We start from the raw sequence: 7,635 nt of genomic DNA, 5'->3' as shown, positions 1-7,635 counted from the left end.
AAGCTATTTCAGAAGTGGATGCCCCTCCTGCTTCCAAGCTTTCTTTAATCAGGGAGCTTCACCAAACACCATGGGTAACCATTCTCACATTTGACACATCAGTGTCACAGTGTTCAGCTTCACAGCAACCACGAGTTACCTCTGTACGGCAAGTGGACAGACCAGGGCTATATGACATACAAGAATATTTGACCAAAAACAATTAAAAACAGGCCTGAGGCCCACAGGTTAAAGTTACCCACCTTTGGCTTGGGAGCATCACTTTCTGTCCACAAGGCCAACTGATCTCTCTCATTGTTGTTGTTGTTGTTGTTGTTAAGTGCCTTTGAGTCGTAAGTGACTTATAGTGACCCTATGAACCCTACAGGTACATAAGTTAGGATTTCAATACATATCTTGGGAGACACAGTTCAGTCCAAAACAGAAAGGAAACTATTAAAAAGAATTATTACATGGGATGAGGATTTGTGGGTGGACAGAGCCTTCACCCAACCACCCCCATGTCCTCTTCATGTGGCTGTGTTTATACCCCAGGATGTGATGCACCTTGACCCCTAAAGCGGGATAGCCTGTTACTACCCTCTCCAGGCATCTGGCTCCTGCTATCTGCTCACAAATTCCCAAAGTCCCACCATGCTGCCCACCGCTGCACCTAGAGTTTGTACATGCTAGTCGCTCTAGCTAGCATGCCTTTACCTCCTGGTCTACCTGCAGACCCTTTCCAGGACCAATATTCAGTTTACAGCCTCTCCCTGACCCAGCCACACACCCTGTATGAGTTGCTGAGAAGGTTAGATAAAGCTGAAAAGGTAGAAGTCAGATTTCCAAAGGCAGGTACTAGAGGATGGATGGCGCCTAGCATGTGTGGTGACAGCTCTGACCTCTTTCTTTTTTGAGGAGTCTCCCAGAAACATTCACCCACAAAGACTGTCTCCCACATTAACCTGTGAACATCCCCTCAGGAACCTCCCTCAGTGGAGCAGACTCTTTGCACATCAGTGTCAGTTCTTTGTCTGCCTTTCCTCACCCATTTGAGGACATGCTTGATCTCATGCCATGAATAGAGCTAGAACTTGCTCCATACATCATGTTTTATGCAGGCATGCATGAATGAGTGGTTCACCCTTGGCAACAGCAGGAGGGGATTGAGGATGCAGCAGGAAGATAATCTCATCCATCCAGGCCCAGGCTGGGTCCAGCTGGCAACACTGTGGGTGGTCAGAGGCCCAGCAAAGCCCTCCCTCTCTGGGCATCCCTGTGGCTCTCAGTGGTTTACCTCCTCCCGAGTTCTCTCTGAGCCCCCTCTGTGCACCCAGCTCCCAGGTCCGGATCCCTGCTGGCACTCCTGGGCTCCCTCAGAAAGACCTCTCTGTTGTCCCTCCCACTGTATCTGGCAGAGGTTTCCACTGCCCTGCAAACTGGTTCTGAAGTCACTTCCACCTTTCTGCTCTCTCCTCGTGGAGAAAATTGGACTGTGACCTCAGGCAGGCCAGTTGTGTCTGCCGGTGGAGAGGAAGCTGGTGCCCAAGTCTAGAGGAGAGCAGAGATCTTTCTGCTTGTGGCTTTCGGCTCAGAACCTGGAGGTGGGTGTGGAGCAGAGCCAGCGCTCACCCCTCATCAGCTGTATCTCCCTCTCTTCCCTCTCCCCCTGGCTTGTGCTGACTCCTGCGCCTCCACGTGAGCAGTGGCTTCCCCTGGGATGAGCACAGGCTGGTTTTGTGAAATTTCACAGTTTCATCAGCTGAAAATTGAAAGCTTACAGCTTGGCCAGGGAGGTGAAAATAAAGCTTTCACCAGGACCAGAACGGTGTGGGCTGCAGTCCACACTACTGTTTACCCGTCTGAGGAGCAGCCCTTCCATGGGCTTTACCATCCTCGGTTCTGACTCCCCAAGTCTCTCTTGCTTGTCCGAAGAGACAGAAATAAGCTTGGGTAGGTTCCCCAGAGGGCAGCAGGGTGGGCAAGCAGGTAATGGGGAGATCTTGCCCACTGGAACATTCTTGTGGTCAACCCACAGGACTTCCAAAGAGAGACTGAGCTCTCAGGGGCCCTTGGGTGCCAGGGCAAGACAGCCTCTGTCCCCACATCTCTATGAGGGTGGCAACTAAGTGTGGACATCCAGTCCCTGAAGACAGGGGCTTGTTGAGCAGATAATATACTTGCTCAAAATCAAATTGTCAAATGTGGCACAATGAAAAGTAAACCTGTTCCTGCCCTAGTCCCCAAATCCCAAAGGGGATGCCTGAGAAGTAGTCCTTGCTTCCTATTTAGATACGGATATTGCACAAATTTTCGTATACATATGTACAAGTCCTGCAAGTGTCAGCACAGTATAATCACATTCTTCTCTGGTCTTTCTTTTCGCTACCAAATCCTCTCCCCTGGTGACTGGTCCAGCTCTACTGGCAGTGAGCCGACAGCCACGGTGGTATTTGCTATCAACCCAGGTCCAGGCAGGGCAGCAGAGCCGCCTTTTTTCCTGAAGGCTCTTGTTTTTCAGGTTCCTGAGAAGGACCATTCTTGTCCCACATCCCTGAGGCACCACGCCTTCTTTCTCATTTGAGAATGGAAGTGACGAGAAGGTGGCATCTGTTACGGACTAAATCGTGTCCCCCAGAATGTTGCTGCTGTTTTTGTTATGTTCCTGAAAGTCAAAAGTGACCCTCCAGTGGGATTTTGGAGACTGTAAATCACACAGGAGCAGACTGCCCGTCTTTCTCCCACAGAGCAGCTGTTGGATTCGAACTGTGTGTGCCTCTGGGTTGGCCGTGTAACTCCTTACCACTAGGCTACCAGCGCTCCCTGAATATTTGTTGGAATTCAGTCTCTTTTATATAAAGATGTAACTCTATTTGAGAATAGAGTTGTCTTTGTTATGTTAATGAGGCCATATTGGTATAGGATGTGACTCAAATCTAATAATTTTTGAGACAGGAAAAGATCAGACACAGAGCAATGAGCACAGACAGGAGGAAGACAGAAGCTATCTGAGGACAGTGAAGGCAGGAGATACATTCCCAGGAATTCTTTTTTATTTTTATTTTTTTATTTCAATGAAAATTACAGAGACTTTGGATTTCCATTCATTCATTGTTGCACTTTTCTCCTCTCCCTAGTACACTTGTTGTTGTTGTTATGTGCCTTCGAGTCGTTTGCGACTCATAGCGACCCTATGTACAACAGCCTAAACCCTGCTCTATACTGTGCCAATCGCATTGGCTCTGACACACCCATCCCGATTACCCCAGTCACTGAATCAATCCACCTCATAGAGGGTCTTCCCCTCCTGCACTGTCCCTCTACTCTACCCAGCATGATGTCCCTCTCTAAAGACCTGTCTCTCCTTGCAATATGTTCAAAGTATGTCAGACAAAGCCCCAGAATCTTTGCCTCCAAGGAGTAGCCTGGTTTAACCCTCTCTAGGAGGAATCTGTTTTCTTGGCAGTCCATGGTACATTCAATACTCTTCGCCAGCACCACAGCTCAAAGGCGTCAATTCTCCTTCTGTCCTCCCTAGTCATTGTCCAGCTCTCTGATGCATAACAAGTGGTTGCAAAGATGATGGCCTGTATCAGGCGCACCTTCGTCTCCAAAGAGACACCATTACTCTTGAGTACTTTAGAGAGGTCCCTAACCGCAGACTTTCCCATTGCAATACGTTTTTTGATTTCCTGGCTATGGACTGAGACTCAATGTCAAGAAGACAAAGATTCTCACCACTGGACCAATTGGTAGCATCAGGATGGATGGCGAAGAGATTGAGATTGTTCACAGCTTCAGTTTGCTTGGCTCCATAGTCAACACTCTTGGCACCAGCAGCCCTAGTACACTACCCTCTTGGAAAAGTAGAATTCTTTCATTGTTTTACAGTCCCTCCACCCAGGTCCACTCCACTATTCAGCGTTCACTCTGGACTCCTGTCATGACAAAAATACCTAATAATTTTCCCTTTTAAACAGTTTTCTCCCTCACCTGTTTCAATGCAGTATACATTATTGAACCCATCCTTCTCAGTCTCCTCCCAACCCCGAGGTCAGTCCTGCTTTACAACAGTGGCACCATGCAGTATTTGTCCTTTTGTGACCGAGATTCTTCACTCAGCATAATGTCCTCCAGAGTCACCCGTTTTGACATTCCCAGGAATTCTGATTGCAGCTGCACTACTCTTGCACGTTAAAAGTGAAAAGGAGGCACTTATTCGTGAAGATAAAAGACTACAACCTTCAGTAACCTCAACTTAAAGCAAAACTCTTTAAAACTGGATCAGTAAGAGCATCATGGTAAGTAGAGGAAATATTAAAGTTGTTAAGATTTCATTTTACTGGGATCAACAGTTGATATCTATGGAAGCAGCAGTCAGGAAATCAAATTACTTCTTGCACTGCACAGATCTGCTACAAAAGACCTCTGTTATCTTAAAAAAAAAGCAGAGATGTCACTTTGATGACTAAGGTGCATCTGACCTAAATGATGGAATTTTCCATCACCTCACAGGAGAAAGATGAGCAATCTCACAAGTGATTTATCTGCTGGAGGGTCAGCTGGAGATCAGTTCCAATTTGACAGTGTAACAACACCAACATAGCCATGTGAAAGCCGGAATAAAGAAGACTGAAAAAATGTTATCTTAGAAGAAATACAGCCAGAATGCATCTTAGAAGTAAGGATGATGAGACTTGATCCCAGTGTTCTAGACATGTTAGCAGGAGGGGACTAGTTCCTGGAGAAAAACATCATACTTAGTAAAATAGAGGGACAGAGAGAAAGAGGAAGCCTCTCAACAAGCTGGATTGGCACAGGGCTGCAGCAAAGGGTCCAGCATTGCAAATATTGGGCAGATGATGCAGGTAAGGGCAGCACTGAATTTTGTTACACACGAGAGTCACTATGAGTCAGAACCGATGCGAAGGGCCTAGCAACAAGATTTATTCTGTCACAAGAAGGTCTTTTTAAAGTAAGGGGAAATGTAGTCAGTAACTGAATGTCTAGCATGTTGTTATTGTTAAGTACCCTCGAGTCGAAGGCGACTCATAGCGACCCTATGAAGGAGAGTCCTCGACGCTTGGGTGCCTTTTATCCTCTCTCCAGGAATATCTAGCATAGGGAATGATTAAAGAAGTCAGTCTCAGGTCAGGACATACCATCATGGAGGTTTCGGAAAGCTTCGCTCAGAAAAGAATGACCTATGAGGATGCAGGGAGAAACCCTGATAGTGGAGCCCTGGGACCGCTGCACACATGCTCATGGATTGCCAGGGCCTCGATTCAAAACTGAGCTCTGACTGTGCGGAGGCAGCAGAGAAGGCGGCTGTGGTGGGGGCGGCAACAGAAGATGGCCGATTGTCTGAAAGGATTGCCTGTCTACAACAAAAGCGCTTTTAGCCGATTCCATGCCGACTGTGTGCAAAGCCAGCCCTCAGTCTACCTGCCTACGTGGGAGTACCCATCTGAACAAATCATTGTGACCGAAAAGACAAATACCTCTTGTAATATCTACATCAACAGTGGGACAAAAAGAACGCCGCCAAGAAGCGAGACCAGGAGCAAGTGGACCTGGAGGGTGAGAGCTCAGCGCCGCCGCCGTGCAAAATCGCAGGGACTGACAGCCAAGACATGCATGGGACACTTAAGACACACCGCCCTCAGCGCGTCCTGTGTGTGCGCTCCTTGCCGGCGGCCGTGCGCTCTCCGCCCCGCCCACACTGCCCACACCGCCCACACTGCCTAAGAGCTGATGTAGTTCTTTTCCTCGAGTTTTTATTTACGCTGTAAAGTGTACCCAGCGATGGTTAAAACAGACATCACGGCCCGGCCATAGTGTGATGTCAGTAGATGCTTTTTTTTTTTAAGAAAACCAGTTGTTATTTCCCCCACCCAGTCTACCTCCCTTTGTTCCTCCAGTTTTCCTCCTCTCAAATGAAAAGGTGGCCAAGAGCGTAGGGGCCAGGGTCCCCAGCCTCCTGGCTCACAGGGAAAGCGAGCAGCCCTTCCCCACTACCCACCTGGTCCATGGCCTGGTCTAATGTTCCACTGGGAACTCTCCTGGGCCCAGGTAGGACTCTCTCTGAGTGTGCTCATGGGGCAGAGAAGCCCTTCTGAAATTTTCTCTTCGTTCATTTTATCATAGTGTGTGCTCCATGTCCACCCCAATAAAAGGATCTTTACTAAAACAAATAAAATAAAAATTAAAAATTTTTTAAAAACCCCAAAGAACCAAACTGAGCTCACAGAGTATGAGGCCTCACTCTGGTCACAAAGGGGCTTGGGTGCAAAAGACACCAATAGTCGTAGTTGGCATTTATTAGGGTGTTTGTACTATGCACTAGAGAGAAGCATCACCAGCACCCAGAAATGTTACCAAGGAGAAGGTGGTGATAACTCCAAAGATTAGGTGTGGTCCTGAGGGCCAGAAGGATGTGAGCCCGGCAGCTCCACAATGTAGCAGATATCCTGGTCATGTCCTGAGGAGGGGAGAGGTGAAGGTGGTGTAAGGGGGTGAAGAAGGTGCCTTTCTGGAGGAGGGCCCAGCTGGATAGTGACTCAGATGGGAGCAAGTGTTTGGGAAAGAATGCATGTTGGGTCATGGTTGACCTATGATTGTTCAGTTTGGAATAACTAGTATGGTTGTTTCAGCTCATTGTTGCTATTGTGGTTGTGCACTGTTGAGTTGGAACTGACCCATAGCTGACCCTTCAGTGGGTTTCAAAGGCAGTAAATTGCACACAAGGAGATTGCCCATCTTTTCCTTACAGAGCAGCTGGTGGGTTCCAACAGCAGACACTGCATTGGCAGCGCAATTCCTTCTTTCCACATTCCACTTCATTCTTTACAAATTCAGAATTTTTCTAGTTTTCTAATTTTTCTGGATTCATAATTCATACATTCCATGCTCCAGTTATTATAGTTATTTAACGGATTTCACTCCTTATTTTGAGTTGTATCATATCAGCAAGTGAAGGTCCTTCACTGGGTGAAATCATTCATGTTATTAAGGTAAAGTCTAGTTTAAGGAAACAGCTCTTCCTCAGTCGTATTTTGAGTGCCTTCCAACCTGAGTGCCTCACCTTCCAGCACTATATCAGACAGTGGTCCCACTCGTCAATGCCAAGAAATTTGAAAGGCAGCTACTTGACCAACTGACCAGAAGAGATTAATATTTATAACCCACACAGTGTGAAAATTATCAAGCAGTGTCATTACAATTACATGCAGGTAGACCTTGTTGAAGATTATTTGAAAAGGAAAATACTGTCTAATGCAGTGCTGGAGGATGAGCCCTCTGCATTAGAAGGCATACATGGGTCACAGCAAGAGATTTGAGTATACAACAAGCATTATGAAGACACAGGACCAGGCAGAGATGCATTCGGCTGTATGTCTGGCCACTGTGGGTTGACTGACTCCACTGTAACTAACAGCTGCAATGAAGAATGACACGAGTTCAGACTTGACAGGTCAGCAGGCTTCAATAACACAGGACTTGAATGTCAAGCTACAGAGGGGAGCTCATTTTATTTGTTTTATTGTGTTAAGATCATCCATTTACACATCAAGCACAGAAAGACAGCCATTTTCATTGCATCTGGAAAAAGACTAATTCAAATAGGCTGTGCTGCTAAGGAGAAGTCCAGGGACC

At 47.0% G+C, this 7,635-nt stretch overlaps 1 pseudogene; it reads left to right on the top strand.

The window, feature by feature from the left end:
- The first annotated feature begins 5,331 nt into the window (after nucleotides 1-5,331).
- LOC102859509 lies at nucleotides 5,332-5,771 on the top strand (annotated as a pseudogene).
- Nucleotides 5,772-7,635: the final 1,864 nt, after the last annotated feature.

Source organism: Elephantulus edwardii, unplaced genomic scaffold (genome assembly GCF_000299155.1).
Source record: "Elephantulus edwardii isolate Elephantulus edwardi_28Jun2011 unplaced genomic scaffold, EleEdw1.0 scaffold00221, whole genome shotgun sequence".
NCBI lineage: Eukaryota > Metazoa > Chordata > Mammalia > Macroscelidea > Macroscelididae > Elephantulus > Elephantulus edwardii.
Note: the sequence above shows the minus strand (reverse complement) of the source record. Positions and strands in the feature narration are given on the sequence as shown.